We start from the raw sequence: 17,804 nt of genomic DNA, 5'->3' as shown, positions 1-17,804 counted from the left end.
TTATAAGTTCAGTAATGACACTTGTATCATTTTCATAGATGCTTCTATTTCTAATAACGTAACATGTGCCATTATCATGAAACAACAACAAAGTAGAGATAGATGTATAATTAAAACGCAAATATTTAATTTAAAAGACATTAACAAAAATGTAGGAAAAATCAACAGAACAACACAAGTACCGTTATTAATATGAAAACGACCCTCATGCCATTATGGGATTGTTTGAGCCTCCCCCCCTTTTTCGACAAACAAATTTTGTAATAGTATTGTAATGGGGAATTTAACGTTAAAAAATAAGAAAATGTTTTGAGTTTGTATATAATATTATTTTATTGAAGAACGAGTGATTAAAATTGGATTAAATTACTGTTCAAAAATGTATTTTGATGAAAAATGAGGCTCAAACAAAGACTATACGTGTTAACACGAGTAAAAGCAGCTACGTCTAATCCATGTTCCGAGAACTAATAGTGGAACTCATTTACATTATTTATGACATTGTCAAACTTTCTATATTACATATGTTAGGGAGCCTATTATTAAATATTGTTTTGTTGAAAAAATTGGATGTTGGCAAAAATTTCATAACGACACAAGTGTCGTTACTGGACAAGAAAATGACACTTGTGCTATTACATGTATAAATATGAGTATAAGTAGTCACAATCCATTCTTTTCGTGAAAAATAATAACTGGAACTTGTTTATATTGCAATATGTACATGACACGTACAAAAATTGATAGATATATTTATTAACTTAATGAACACATATAAGTTTGATAACTTGTATTTTCACTATCTCAATAATATAGAAATTATGTCGTTTCAATCTTTCTTTGTAACTAGTCAATTTTTTGTGTTATATACGTTAATGAGTCCATTATTAGAGTCATTTCGTTGAAAAAACTAAACTACAGCAGATAACGACTGTAGTGTCGTTTTACTTTATAGATAATGGTTGGAGTGGTATTCTATATTTCAGATAGTAATTGTAGTGTTATTACATCCAATTACCCAAATAACACGAAACACACACTAAATACTCAAACAATACTAACTAAATATTATTTAATATTATATTTAATAATAAAAATACAACATGGATGAGATTTCTAAGGGCATTTTTCTCTTTCTTTCTATGTAAATGTATGCTAACCAAACTCTTGTTCAAATGTGATTGAGGAGAAGAAAATATGCGAACATAATTTTGAGAACTTAAAATTGAAGAAGATGAACAAGAGAAGAAAATGTTATTTTCAAAAAAAAAAAAGAAAGAAAGAAAGAAAGAAAGAAAGAAATTAAGGTTCTAAGGTGCATTTGAAAGAAAAATGACGAAATGAAATGAGAAAAATTGAAAGACATTAAGTTAACAACTAAAGGAGAATTTTGTCATTTTGCCAATTAAAATATCTTTCATTTTTTATTTGTTTTTATTATTGGTCAAATGTCATTTCATCAAATACATTGTTTAGTTAGACCAAATGGCCAAATTCCCCAAAATCTTTTACCATAAGCTGTGGTATTGGCTGCTGGTTGTTCTAAAGGAGATTATGGTCTCAATTCCAATTTCAGCATGGAACCTAAAGTAACTAAAGATGATTCAAAAAATCTAAAATTAGCTGAGCAACTGCAGAAAGATTGGAAAACAACAGACGAATTTTTAAATTGTGAAATTAAAAAAATAAGAGTTGGGCTAGTATGGTTGAAGAAGATAGGAAGAACTACAAATTTGGAGTGGTAGTTTTCCAAGAAAAGATAGGAATTTTTTTTTCGAAATGGTTGCTTCTGGAGATAGAATTCGAGGGAAGAATGAGACTTTGAGACTGGATATTAGGAGTGACGAAAAGATGGAAAACATTGGAATTTGATTGAAAAGTTGGATTGGGATTTGACTGATATGGTTGAAGTGGATGAGCAAGGTAAAATTTTTGGTTAATCCAAATTTGATCCCTCAACATGTCATATATTGATCAGTTTTACTGCGCTTCAGATGTTCAGATCCATTATTTACGACAAAGATTTTGAAGTCTCACTTGCATATGAGAGTGAAGATTTCATGCCACCAGGGGCATCTTCACTTACATTTGCTCAGTATGCTGTCTCAGGTCTTACAGATTCTAGTGAAAAGTAAGGACCGTATTATTTATTTATTTATTTTCATTCTTTTAATTGGTGCACTCTTTCGCATTTGAGGCTTTTCTTGATGCCCCTTTCTTTTTTAGGTACTCATCATGAAATCTTTCCTCCCCGATTAAGGCCAATTTGCACTTTTCTCTTAGTAGAAGCGGTGTATTTTTCTTGGATGGAGCAAATGCTGTTGTTGAGATTACTGAATGGGTAGAAAGAATGTGACAGCAAGCAACCCAACCCCTACTTCTAGCAATGGCATAGAAGCTGGTCTGAAGAGTCCTTTAGAAGAAAGCAGTGACAAACTGGAGATGAATGATAGCACGAGTAATGCATCAATTTCCAGTGTAACTGATTCCGCCACTTCGGATATTGTCGTTGAAAAGAAGCTGAAAAAGAGGACTTTTTGACTTTCACTTAAGGTACTTAAAATTGCACAGTACAATGGCTGTCTTTATGATCTTCATTAGAACAATATCTAGTTATTGCAATTGATTTTTATGTTTTGAGACTTGACTTGTACGTTCCATATAGGTTATTGAGAAAACAGCAGGGCCAGGAATGCCTCTTTCAAAAGAATCATTTGTCGAGGTTGAACGTAAATTAGAAGCATTAGACAAGAAGGATACTGAAAGGAGAAAAATAGCTGAGCTGAAAAATAATTTGGAAGAATACATATATTCTAAGAAAAGGTATAATTTTTATATATTTTTTGACACCTGCAAACTTTCCTCAACTATATCTGTCAAATTTTACCTACATATTTCTCAGTGGAATTTTTTTGATAGATTCGGTTATATAGCACAATTCCATTGATATTTTGATTTCTTTTTCACTATCAACAAATGTCATATGAATCACTACTGTGAAGGGCTGATGGCTTTACACACACACACACACAACAGTCAACACATGTATACTTTGAGTGTTTACTAGTAAAGATTTTGTTTACATTTTCTTAATTTCCGTGCATTGTTTACTTGAGTGCTATCCTCTGTGGCTTTCCACTTCTTATTGTGATTGTTGTTTTTCTCGTTGTCCTATTTTTATTTCCCTATCTGCTTTCACTGTATTCCTTTCCATCCTGATTTCTTGTTTCCATTTATTATTTCGTGGTTTGAAGTTATGGATGTTGGTTAACGGTTCTTTTTAAAATTATGATGCTAATAACCTGTGTAATTTCTTCTCTTGGTTCTTGGCATCAGCTTGAGTCAAAGGAGTTCGAGAAAATATCTTCAGACCAAGAGTGGCAGTCCTTTATCGAAAAACTCAACGAGGTCTGTTATGATTCTTCCCCCAATCCCTTCTCCCCCAAAAATTTAAAAAAAATTAAATAAATAAAAGAATTCTTGTGGTCTCGCATGGTATTTTTGGCTACACTGCTTGATTATATGTCTTGTATAGATTAGATAAGCATCATCTGGTGCGTCAGGTGCAAGAATGGTTGTACACCGATGGTGAAGATGCTTCAGCCAATGAATTTCTAGAGCGCCTAAATACTTTGTGACGCAGCACCAATAAGATGATTGATAGAAAAAGACGATAGATTCAAAAAGAATAGGGAATTAAGGGGGGGAAGAAGAAGAATTTAACAGAAAAAGGCAGAAGAAGGAAAGGGATGCACCATAAGCCACCAAAATAATTATTCATTCATCGACTGAAAATTACAATGCAAAAATAGGTTTAGATAGTAAAGCAACCCCAACGAGATTGGGTCCGAGCCCATACAAGTCCAATTCTCTAAATAATAGTCCAAGAAAATAAATAAAGCTTAACTAGAAAATAAAATAAGTAAATGTCTGATATCCTCATTAATTCTCCTGAGATGGGAGAAAACTCGACCCTGTCGAGTGGATATATCACTATAGGGTGTCATCAATCTCCCAACCATAAGCTGAGTGGTTGGGCAAGCTTTTTCCAACGTCTGTAGAAATGTGTTAGTGGAGGTCTGAACTTGGTTTCCTCACCAACTCCCATTGGGTGAACGGGAGGCGATCTAGGCTAAGGAAGATCTTGCTGACTCCGATAAAACTCCAATAAATCTGGATCCAATTGCTGTAGTGTCTCTCTGGAGATCTATATACAATCAGAATCTGGTCGACCAACCCAATGAACGAGGAAGCGCTGAACCTCTCCATCATTAGTAAACACAGTTTCTTTATCTAAAACAGTATCAATTTTATCTGTGTGCTATGAGAGGTGGTAGTGGATTAGAAGTGGCCAAATAGTCGGGATCAAGGTCCATAAGAAGAGGTAACAAAGGATCATTGGAGGGAATGAAATGACCTTTATAAGCTACTAGGTCCTCAATATTGAAAGTAGAGTGGAAACCAATATGTGGTGGAATGTCAACAACATATGCATTTGGACCAACTTGCTTTAAAATTTTAAAAGGACCAGCACTATGAGCTTGCAATTTGGAGGCGGGTCCATGTAGACGCCGCTCTGGCCTAATGCGGACCATAACATAATCCTCAACGTTAAACTCAATATGTCATTTATGCAAATCAGCTTCGAGTTTATATTTTGCATTACTAGCTTTAAGTTGTTTATTGATCTCAATATGCAAATCACGAAGATGTTGTGCAAAGGCTTCGGTTGACACTGATAATCTAGCCTGTGGGGATATAGGGATGAAATCTAACGGCTTCCTAAGCTTGTACCCATGAACGGCTTCAAATGGACTCATACCTAATGAACGAGTTATAGAGCTATTATAGCCAATTTGAGCTACAGGAAGGATCAAATCCCAATTTCGAAAATTTTTCCGGACTAGACAACGCAATAGGTTACCAAGACTTCGATTAACTACTTCAGTTTGACTGTCAGTTTGAGGGTGGTAGGTCGTAGAAAATTTCAATTTGGAAGTCCTCCAAAAATGGCTAGTGAAACGAACACCCCTATTGGACACAATGGTCATAGGAAGCCCATACAATTTAACAATCTCATTAAAGAACAACATGGCCACCTTAGACGCATCTGAGGTCTTGCTACAAGGGACAAAATGAGCCATTTTCGAAAAACAATCGACAACCACAAAAATAGAATCATGTTTCTTTGGGATGCGTGGAAGTCCTAATACAAAGTCCATACTAATATCTTGCCAAGGACAATTGGGGACGGAAAGAGGGGTGTATAGGCCTGTGTTCTGCCTCTTCTATTTACTTAATTGACAAGTGTTACATGTACGTAGTCACATCTTTCCTCAGGCTAGGCCAATACAATTGGCATTCAACTTCCTCTACGGTCTTATTACGTCCAAAGTGACCAGCTAAATCTCCCGTATGAATTTCTCACACTATGAGATCTCGCACTGAAGTTCGAGGGATGTACAATTTATTGGCTCGAAAGAGATAACCCTCCTCAAGTTGAAAGCCATCTGTGGTGTTTGATTGTCCCCTTTCCAAATCGAGAAAGATATCCTTAAAATCCGGACATGCCTCGTAGTCCTCCTTAAGCTCAAAATCGATGACCTTGACACTCATGATTGACAAAAGGGAGACACGACAACTCAATGCATCAGCTGCTTTGTTCTCCACGCCCTTCTTGTGTTTTAAAACAAATGAATAGGCCTGTAAATATTCAATTCAATGACGATGCCTAGAACTTAATCTTTTTTGGGAGTTGAGGTAATGGAGGGTCTCATGGTCCGAATAAAGGACAAATTCCTGGGGCAACAAATAGTAGCACCAATAGCGCAAAGCCTAGACCATCGTATACAGTTCCTTATCATAAGTCGAGTATTGTTGTTTGGCTTCATTTAACTTCTTACTGAAGTAGGCAACAGGGTGACGATCCTGACTCAAGACTCCGCCTATACCTATCCCAGAGGCATCGCATTCAACTTCAAAGACTTTGAAAAAGTCAGGAAGACGCATGACAGGAGCCTCTGTCATTCGCTTCTTGACCAACTTAAAGGTCTTAGCCGCTTCTTGTGTCCAATGAAACTCTCCTTTCTTCATGCACTCCGTAATGGGCGCCATAATAGTGCTAAACCCCTTGATAAAGCGATGGTAAAATGTAGCTAAGCCATGAAAGCTCCTGACGTCATGAATAGCTTTAGGCTCAGGCTAGTCAATAATCGCCTAAACCTTAACAAGGTCAGCAGATAACCCTATCGAAGAGACAATGAACCCCAGAAAAAATTGTATCGATAAAGAAAGAGCACTTCTTGACGTTAACATACAGATTAGTTGCACGAAAGGTAGAGCAAACTTGTGTGAGGTGGTCATGGTGTTGCTCTTAGTCTTACTACAGATGAGGATATCATCAAAGTAGACAACAAGAAACTTACCCATGAAAGGTCGAAGAGTTTGTGTCATTACCCGCATAAAGGTACTTGGCGCATTACTTAGCCTAAAAGGCATGACCAGTCATTCATAAAGACCATCTTTCATTTTAAACGCAGTCTTCCACTCATCACCTGGGCGAATTCTAATCTGATGGTATCCACTCTTCAGACCGATCTTCGAAAAGATTGTCGCACCAACCATCATGTCTAGCATATATCAAGCCTGGGAATGGGAAAACGATACTTTACCATGATCCTATTAATAGCACGACTATCCACACACATTCTCCAAGAATCATCTTTTTTTGGCGTCAATAGGGCGGGGACAGCACACGAGCTTAAACTCTCACAAATGAATCATTTGTGAAGGAGGTCATCCACTTGTCTTTGGAGTTCATCGTGCTCAGTAGAATTCATTCTATAATGAGGTAAATTTGGAAAGGATGCTCCTGGGTCAAAATCTATGGCATGTTGAATGTCCCTTAGAGGAGGTAGATGATTAGGTAGGTCCTCCGGAAAGACATCTCGAAACTCCTGAAGGATCAACTGGACTTTAGCAGGGTTATCTATCATGGAGTTAGATGAAACCTCCATGACTACTAAGGTGAACACGATTGAGTCACCAACAAGTGTACGCTCAAACTCCTAGGACTAAAGATATGTAATCCCTTTCGTTTCACACTTTTCTTCGTTTCTGGTGAGCCAACAGGCTTCGGGGCAGTAGGTCAAGATGAATCTTCTTTCCATTAAACACAAAGGAGCAGGAATTGGATCAACCATAGATGGTTACATCTAGGTCAAAAACCAAGGTCGTCCTAAGATGAAGTGCCCGACATCCATTGAAATGACGTCACACCATATATGGTCCTTATTCTCCAGGAACTAGATAGGGACTAAACAACGCTTCTTAACAGCTATCGAAGAGATATCAACCTAAGAGACGCCTTATGGCTGAGGGTGAGGAACTGACTTCAACCCTAGATGGGATACAGTAGCCATCGAAACCGCATTAATGCAACTGTCACTATCCACAATAACTTTACAGCCCTTATTATTAATCTTGATGTAAGTGTGGAAGATGGCATGTCGGCACCAATCATCGGCATCCCTAGGCTGGGTAAGAGTGCAACAGACGACTCCGACTCTAGGCGTATGTGAGATAAGGGGACTAGCCTGAATACAACCTAAGAAGGTATCTTCACTATCCTCCAAGTCATTACACTCTTCTAACTTAGGCTCATAAACCTGGTCCTCTAGTGGCTCGTCGACCATACCTTCAAGTTCTTCCATAACTAAGGCTCGGCTAGGACACTTAGAAGAAATGTGACCAAAACCCTTACAGTTGAAGCATTGCAAATGAGAGGACGTTCTTGAAACCTCAAAACCTCTACCTTTTCTATCCGATGTATGGGTAATATTAGAAGAAGGAATTCCTAGAATAGACTTAGGGGATGGAGTGGATGCAGAAGAGGTTGCAGTGTGGGAGTCACTACGATTTCTATACGGTGTCCTAGTCACTAACTCGTAATCTCGAATGAAAGAGTAGGCGTGGTCAAGAGTGGTGATGCCTCTAAGGACAAGCTCACGTCTAAGATCATCCCATAAGCCTTACCTAAACCTACTCAAGGTCATGACCTCATCCTCAACGACCTGACATCTCATTTGAAACTCATCAAATTGAGCAACGTATTCGGCCACAGGTCGACTGCCTTGCGTAAGTGCATTCCATTGGTCCAACAAGTTGCCCCTGTAAGATTTAGGTAAATATTTTTCTTGAAGGCGACGCTTCATTTCATCCTAGCTCCCAACAGGGAGAGCATGACGCCTCTCTAGGAGGTCCTCAACACTTTCCCAAAAGAGTTGAGCAATGCCATTTAATTTCAAACTAGCAAATTGTACCCTTCGATCTTCAGGGACCCCATACCAGGCAAAAAAGCGATCCATATCTCTAACCCATTGACTGAATACACTAGGATCTAGACAACCATCAAATGTAGGTACATCTAACTTAATGTTTCGAAAGAGGCACTCCTCGTGGCGAGGGGAGATAGTGTACCATGATGGTGATATTCCCTCTCTCATCCACGAGCTTGATTTCCCTCCCTACGATCATGTCTGGTGTGGTGTCGACCACCTTGTGGGCAATGACGAGGTTTATTAATGGAAACCTCAGAGTTTTCAACTTCATTCGAATATGGGGTTGGATCAAGAGCGTTCAACCCAGCGGTTAGGGCTCTATTCTCCTCAAGAGTAGCGGCTACCTCAGTTTGGACAGCCGTTAATTGGTTTTGTAATTGTGCCAATTGTCGAGTGAGAGCTTCAATTTAGGAAGAGTCCATGGTAAGGGTACTAGCACTAAAAGCAGTAACATGACCACTACGCAATTGCATACACGGTAACACTAGCTAGGTGAAGTGTGCTATAGAGATCAATAAACAACGAGTGCCAACAGTAGATTAGCAATCTGAAATTTTATTATGTTATTTTTTTTTTGTATTTATTAAAAATGGGATTACGTAAGTTCCAATCTTAGCAAGCCAATAATACTAATGCGAAAAAATAAAAAGCAATGGTACAAAAGGATAGGCCTAGTCACGTGGGGTAAACGGGTGAAGAATGAGAATTAGTTCATGAATTCCAATCAAGTAGGTTTAAAGCTGAAATTATCAAAGTATGAGCAACACAAAGAATTAATTGATACAATTCTAAATAAAGCAGTAGTGACAACTAAAAATAGATAGGGGCAGTGACTCCCTGAGTTTAGTTGGTGTGAGTTGCCACACGTGGAGTTCAATCCAGCTTGTGTCGTATGCTCCAGTGTCAAATGTCTCCACTTTCTTAAATTACTCCGAAGCTCTGAACAAATGAGTGAGACAACAAGACCAATCCAAACGTCGACTCTAGTTGCTCCTGATTTTTTGAAGATGATGCCTTAGTAATTGTTAAAAAAAAAATTCTCCTTGTCTTTAGTGGTTGTGGTGGAAGTGTATGGAAAGATTATAAGGTGGTGGTAGATGGGTCGGTGGTTGCTTTGGGTGATCAATGGATGGTGAACAATGGCTCTGGGGATGTGTGCACGTGTGGCGTGACTTTACTGTAGTTGGTGGCTTGCTGGCAGTGATCGGAGAGAAAGATAGAGGGGGTTCACGGCGCTGATTGTGAGACCGCAGGGGAGAGTCAAACTTTTGCTGTGTGAGTGTAGAGAAGAAACCATCTAGTGTAGAGAAGAAACCGAGATGGTGGCTGTTGAGGCAAAGATGGGAGGTGCGGTTTGGCAATAACGAATTTTTTTTTATGGTCGTACGTAATAGACGAGGGTGGATGTTTGGGTTGCCAGTAATGAACGCCAACGAGTAGTAGAAAGGAGATATGGTGGGGTTCCGATCGAAGATACGTGTCTAGCTGACGGTGAGTAATAGTTAGATTGGAGACAATGAAAGGGTCGAGCTGGGTTGTTGGCTGAGTTTTGAGAGAGTACTGGGCTTGGATGGTATTGGGGAGTTTGGCTGGGCTTAAAATGTATTATCTGTGGGGCTCGAGATAGATGGGCTTTGGTATGATAGATTAGAATGTGGGCTGGGATTGGACTGAATAGCTTGGCTAGGTTTGAGTGCTAGGGTTGAATTTTGTGGAACAACACTACAAATTTATAGTAGCAGCAGCAACAAACGTTTTTATTTTTTTATTTTTTTGAAGCTGAACTACAGGAAAAAGAATCTAATGAAATTTTCGAGTGTGAACACTAACATGAATCTTTTTTTTCCAACAACGAATGACAACTAGAAAAATGGAATCTGTTGCTCGTACATTGAAAATCTTTTCACTTGTGTTGTTCCAACAAATTTTGGGAAGAAGTCGAGAAAGAATTTTGTATTGTAGATTAGGTTTATCCAAGTTTCGGCTTTGATACCAAATTTGATGTAGCACCAATAAGATGATTGATAGAAAAAGACGACAGATTCAGAAAGAATAGGGAATAAAGGGGAGGGGGGAAGAAGAATTTAATAGAAGAAGGCAGAAGAAGGAGAGGGATGTGCCATAAGCTACCAAAATAACTATTCATTCATCAACTGAAAATTACAATGCAAAAATAGGTTTAAATAGTAAAGCAACCCTAACAAGATTGGGCTCGAGCCCATACAAGTCCAATTCTCTAAATAATAGTCCAAGAAAATAAATAAAGCTTAACTAGAAAATAAAATAAGTAAATATCTGATATCCTCATCACTTTGAAAGCTATTGGTGACCCCATATTCTATAGGTCTGACCCTATAATGAATTGAAATAACTTAATAACTCTATTCCTTGCTAGAAAGGTTTCTCTAATGTGAAGTTGCTTGATGTAGGTACAATAAACTTACTGCAGGGCCAGTTGCTTCTGAACATGCTCGAAGGTACCTCGAGGAGGTGCAATAGGTGATCTTTTTCTGATCTATGGTTATTGAAGTTATTATTGAACTTTAAGGTTTGTAAAAGTAGCAGGAAATGAAATTTTTTTGGGTTAAGTGAAAACAAAAATAATTTTCCTGCACAAGTATGCTTGCATGAAAAATGAAAGAGATATTGTAATTAAGCATATAAACCAAACAAGGGGTGATCAACATTTTTCTGCAGAACTGAAGATTTTGTACTATAGGAGAGGCTGAAAATGTTTTTCCTGTAGGGAAATGTTTCCGATAATATTTCCTGCAAATACAAGAAAACTTAGGGATAACTAACTTTGCTTTCCTGCTCTCTATCTCATAAAACAGAACTTGAAGGGTCTTTGAATGTCTAATGACTTCATATTAACTTATCTTAGGCATGCACAAATAACACTACCGAGACATTGAGTAATCAACTTCACTGTACTTGAGTTCTTTTTATTTTACACAAACAGAATTTAATGGGTCATTTGAACATGAAATGTGTTATATTTAATTTCATATCCATGTAAAAATACTCATGACCAGAACATAGTAATGTATATTGACCACAGAGAATCGCATAGTGATGTGGTAGACTTGGAAGTGGTTACCAGATGAATTATAAGATATACTTTTAAGTTTTCCTTAACAGATGTGGACTTGTGGGTTGTAGGGTTGAAATGACTGCTGAAACTTTTTATGCCCTCTTGGATGTATGTTGGTTCAATAGAAGTTTCCAAGTATTTAAATATGTAGTCTTAGCAATCATCAATTATAAATTCAATATAAGGCATGTCCTTAAAGTTTCCTCAACCAATTGAAACAGTTAAATGTTGATGTAGATCACCTGGTGGGTGAACACTTAGATGACCTACTTTATCTTTGATAATCTCTGATTGTGCATGTAGCTGTATGTTATATACGTAGAGCGTTTCATGTTTTCCAAGATAGGAAGCTTGGACTTGAGTGAAAATTCAATACAAAGAAGTTACCGTTAAATATAGATGATGCTAGATCCATTGGAGAAAGTCTTTTGGCTGATTTCACTGCAGAAAAGATGACGCTGCTGACTGTAGCTGCAAGGAATTATGAAATCTTGTAGGTTTATCTTTGATTATGCTGCTATTATTCTACCTAATTTTAATAAACAGTGAATAAAATTGGTGGTTTTTCTTACCTCAAGTTAAGAGTCCTAAGTTGAGGAAGGACCAGCAAGATTGGACCTTTTTTTTTTAACTGTGGGTGTTTGGGCTAGCTTACGCGCATCTCAACTAATGCCACGGGACCTTGAAGTTTAGAGCCGGGTACACACCTCATGCCCTGAAGGAACGCGAACTGGTGACCAACCAAGACTTGACCAATCAACTACTCCTCAGGGTTAGCAGAATTGGACTTGTTCTCTTCTGATAGTTTTAATGGCTAACCATGTAGTACTGCTATTTCTTAAAAAGTTTTTTAGAATAGGTGATGAAAGTCCAAGGTTCTAAGCGCCAATTGGCAAGCAAATGTTGTGTACAACTAGCTGTTATTATTTTTCCCTTTTCTTAATCAGCAAATGAATACTTCAAATGAGATAGCACAGGGTCATAATTGTGTGAACTGTTGCAAAATCCATCTAAAATAAACAATACATGAACAGATTGTTCTGGTTGACAAGACATTCTATAATTTTCACAAATTCTTTGCCAATCATGGGAGTTACTTTCGGTTGGTGTTCCTTGTTCTTGGTGTATGTTTGTTAAATTTAAAACTAATTTTGGTAACAATAGATTCTGCTAGACTTGGTGTGGCTGATGGTTGCTATGTGTATAAGCAAAACCTGCATATTTTTGTTTCAGATAAATCTAGGTTGTGCTTAATTATGTAACACAGTGATTTCAAACATGAACAATTATATTAATGTGATCGATATTAATCAAATTCTTCAAGAAAAGCAGTGCGACAAAATTTAGAGCAATGCCCTCGAAAAACTTGCTGTATTAGTATATATGTGTGGAAGGATTGCCCTACACAGCATTAGCTTTTATTTCTGTTTCCTTTTCTTATTGATAGTAGTTAATTTGCTAGTCATTGAGATTGAACTACAAATTGTCTGTTAAGACAAACATGCGATAGTTAGATTTTCTTTCACCATTTCGTCTACTTGACTAAAAGGCCATTATCATTTAAGAAATTGAAGGCAGTTTACTCCACATGGTTTTAAGTCATTGACACGCTAATGTTATTGATTCCAGTTTTCTGATGAGAGTTTGTGTATATATTATTGCTGCAAATCTTATAGATTTTCTTTTCTATTAAACTTGGTCTACTTTGCCCAAGTTTGCTAAATGCTCCCTTTATTTTCGGCTGACCAGTCTGTTGACTTTTTCTCTCTCCATCATATCTTCAGATTACAGGATGGGAAAAGGAAAAATCTTGGCTTCCGAGAGAGAGAATAGATGAGGTGATCTAACCTTCTTATCTGATTAATCATCCTTATATTCGGTGGAAAAATATGTTGGAAACATAGATTGTTTTGTAATGTTAATGAGATGAAAATCTTGGAGCATGTGTAAACTTTTTAGGTTTTCCAGGTCATAAGTGAGGCTGAAAAGGTGAAGAATTGGTTGAATGAGGAGGCGGAGCAGCAGAAGTGAGTTTTTCCTTTTATTCTTGCCTTTCAGGTCTTTTAACTTAAAAAAATATCACACTGTGGATCTTGTCATCAAATGTCCGTTCTGTAGCAAATATGTCAATTATGATGAAAAGAAATATTCTGTTCAAAATCCTTTATTTGTGCCATTGAAGAGTGCAAATTTCATGACACAAGCTTAAAATACGTGAAACAGGATTTCTAGATTTAGTACCCAAGCATTCAAGTCGGATGAAGTATATACAAAAGTTTTTGACCTTCAGGACAAGGTACTGCTCCTACATTTATTTTTTCTTTGTTACATTCATCGACGGCTATTATAAATTTGCAGTTTAGATTTTTCTGAATTTGTAATTTCTATATTATTATGGTTAATGTTTATCTGTCTAGGTTGCAAGAATCAATCGGATTCCCAAGCCAAAGCCAAAAGTTGAGAAGCCCGTAAAGACTGAAAATGAGAGTGCCGCTGATCAATCAAATGACAAGGACACATTTTCTGGAGAGACCACCTCTCAAAAAGTTCAAAATGCTGGAGAATTGGACTATTCAGTAACTGACAACAATGATGAATCCGATGATCATGATTAGTTGTGAAAACCATGTAACGACTTGTAGATTCTCATGCTAGGAGAAGTATGTAACGACAATGATAAAAGTAGAAAGAGAGCTAGAAATTCCCATATGGTTAGGAAAAATAGAGTCGAGCCCAGTGTTTGATGGTCGTCTTTCTCCTGCCATCCTTGGGATTATTTTCCCTTTCACTACGGACTCAATGAATACATTTTTGGGTAATTTTGATACTTGATAGTTTATTATATTGTAATATTTAACCCGCCCTGAACGGTGGGTGTACATTTATGAGCCATTTTTTGGCCGCTAAAAGAATTTTGGTTGGTCTGTTCCTGATTCGCACTTTTTGATGTTTGAATGGCAACTAGACTGAAATCATGATGGTTTTCATTGCAGGAATATAATGCTATTTTCAGAATTTACAACTTTGAGATTGAAAGTTGAGTTTGCATGTTTGTGAGTTGTTCATAAAAGGTTAGAACTAATAATTATATGAAATGAGTGGTCGATCAGTGTGCAGTAGAACCAATTGGTTTGGTTTCGATTCCTCAACCAAATGGGTCGATTTTGGGACAATGTATCTGGAGCCGATTGGTTCTAGTCTGGTTCTCAATACTGCCTTGATAATCAATAGTAAATTTGGTTCTTCTAAATGCCTTTTTTTCTTGTATTAAGATGCACTAGATCTTCGAATATTTGACTCCAAAATTATGTCATTTTAAAATTTCATTTTCCATATGCTTCTTCCTCTTTCTTTAATGAATAATCAAAATTTCAAGTGTAAATAATTTTATAAATACTTTACAAATTCATAACTTTCATGCAACCCAATAGAAAAAATATATTTTTAGTTCAATATTTCATAGGACTTCAAATTTTTTGTTGTTTCCAAAGTGATCGGCCCTCAAGAATCATGATCATTGAGGATTACTAAAGATAATCATGTTATTGCTATATGAATTTTCGTAAAAATTAATTTTCAATCTAGATTTTACCGTTTATGCTTTATTTAATAATTTAGCCTTTTTTTTCCCGCTTTTATGAGTTGATTTTGAGTTTTGAATTGAATTTTTATTTGTTGCCTTGTTCAATTTTTTTTTTTTTTTTTTTTTTGTGTTAGATTGAAAGAATAACAAGCGGTTTCATATTCTATTTTTGTCTTTTTTAATAGATAAGTAGTTTCATACTTTATTTTTTTAATTTTTCATTATAAAGAATGGGACTGGATCGAAGCGGAACTGATTGATCCGGTTTCGGTTCGGTTCGGTTCTATAGTTGGAAATGGATTGGTTCCATTTTCAAGATTTTCATTGGTATTCGGCTCGATTCGATTCCCTTTAAAGTTGGATATAATTAGACCGCACTCACTTCTAAATACTTATGAATTTTACAAAATATGTAAATAAAAAGTGATATGATAGTTTATAAGCAGCCAAACAAAGGAAAATAATATTGGCCTAACCAAAATGACAAATGAGTTTGGATTTTTATTATGGCAGTACGGATAGATAGTTCAAATAGGTTTTACTTTTGAGCTCGTAGGGGAAATCGAATGGTTGCAAATTGTCATTTTAAATAGTTAAACAAAGAAAGATGCTGCTAATTGAAAATACCAAATCACACCTTATATTAAATTACTTGACACTTTACATGTCATTTTGTTTTACTTTAAATTTTGAATTGCTTCGATTATTTCATTCTAAAAATTATTATTATTTATCTCTTACTTCTCTCTATTTCCTAAATTAATTTATATTAATTCAAGTATCTTAATTACACTACTTAATTTTTTTTTGACACAGTTGCCTACAGAATTTACATGACAATTTTAAAATTTATTTTTACACAAAATTGTAAATTTTATCACCAATATTTGGATTTGTTTTCTCTTAAAATAGATTATGTACACCTTCAAAATTTGTTAAATTGCAAAATGTATAAAGCTATAATCACAACTTAAAACAGAAAGAAATTCATTTTAAGCTGAAAATAATAATTCATACCCATATATTAATTTACTTATTTTTTTCTTTTTAAAAAATATTCTTTGAACATATCTTATTAAACCTTCTTTGCAGAAAATTAAAATCAAAATCAAAATCAACAATTAATTTTAATCATATATTTCGTGAGATCTATAACTTTTCATCAAATTTTATTAAAATCTACTGAAAATTCGATTTTATCTACCAAACAGGCCCAATTAGGTGATAGCAACTAATAATTACAATTTGTTCAGTTAATAATATTGGATAAAAATTAAATGAAATTTTGTTACCTATTTTTTCAAGTTGTTATTAAAAGAAAATACAGATCATATTAAAGAATAATAAAGTAGTTATTAAGTTTTATATAATTTTTTTAAAAGGCTTTAATTTATTATTTCAATTAATGGTATTTTGGTTTATTTAATATTTATAATGAAACAGTTGTTAATATTTTTATTTTTTCCTTGCAAAATGTTTTTTTTAGTGTCAATAACTAAAATATAATATACAAAATGTAAAATTGTGAAATATGGTATGCTAAATATAAATTTATTTACTAAATTGTCTGTAATTTGATAACAAAATAATTCACGAGACAAATAATGATATATTATAATAAAGGATATGTCATTGTCACATATTCTCGAAACATGAATCAACGGTCTTTTTTTTTTTTTTTTTTTTTTTTTTTTTTTTTTTTTCCTTCTTAGACTTTCAAACTGTTCTCATACAACTTCCATACAACTAAGGGGCAATGGCCAACGGTCAAGAAAGAGATCACCGCTCCATTGCCAAAGCCAAATTCTTCGCCGTTTAGTTCAGAATACGCCGCCGGTGGAGGAATTTCATTCATGGATGCCTGAAAGCCTAATTTCTCCACTGCCCAGTGCCTACTTCATATGGCGCTGCTGCCGTTGGCTGAGGTATATTCATGGATCCAGGTAAGGAAACAACGCCAAAAAATCGTCTGCAAGTAAGGTCAGTTTGTTTAATCTATTACTATTATACTGTTGGTTTCTATAAAAGATGTTATATGGGTATTGCTTGGAATTACATTATTGACTTTCAGGCCTCCTTATCTTTTTTCTTTTGCATTTCTTCTCCTCCTCCCCTTTCTTTATAATAATATTGACTCACATACTTCAATTGTTGGATATCGATTCATCTTATCTGTGATTTTTCTGGGTTTTACTGTCCGCCGAGTAGTTTAATTGATTAACAGCAGACTTATTTCGTCTGTTTCAGTTTGAGTGGATTCATTTTTTTCCCCCAACAAATTCTTATTTGGATCTTGCTTGCGTTGTTAGATATAGATGTACCTTTTAATTTTTATTATGGAAGTATTTAAATTATGCCCTAGAATTTTGTGATTTTTTCATTTTATGGTAACTGTGATTTTCTTTTGATTTATTACTTTTATTCCTCTGATTCAATTTGTGAGAGTTGTTGCTCGTGAGGGAATGATAGTTTTCTTGTAGTCTTGTGTTTTCCGTGGATATAATTTGGTTATATTTACTAAGTGAGTTTTCATTTTGATGATTGATTTGCTGTGGTCTTTGTTCTCAATTGTTTGTTATCAATATACAAATTTCCTCTTATACTTTGGATTGCTGTCCATTTTTGAGTTTCTTTATGTTGTTGAGTTGTGTAGTGTTTTGCCGGTGGATTTGACTTGGTTGCATTTATTTACTGATTGGTCATTTGATGATCAATTCATTGTGGTCTTTGTTTCCCAATGTATTTCGCTGGTTTGTTGAGATGTTTTGTGTTGTTCGTGGATGTAATT

The 17,804-nt window shown here is 35.6% G+C and overlaps 1 pseudogene; it reads left to right on the top strand.

The window, feature by feature from the left end:
- The first annotated feature begins 2,337 nt into the window (after positions 1–2,337).
- LOC111390952 lies at positions 2,338–10,890 on the top strand (annotated as a pseudogene).
- Positions 10,891–17,804: the final 6,914 nt, after the last annotated feature.

The sequence above is a fragment of the Olea europaea genome, unplaced genomic scaffold (genome assembly GCF_002742605.1).
Source record: "Olea europaea var. sylvestris unplaced genomic scaffold, O_europaea_v1 scaffold732, whole genome shotgun sequence".
Lineage (NCBI taxonomy): Eukaryota > Viridiplantae > Streptophyta > Magnoliopsida > Lamiales > Oleaceae > Olea > Olea europaea.
This window is presented reverse-complemented; position numbering and strand designations above follow the sequence as displayed.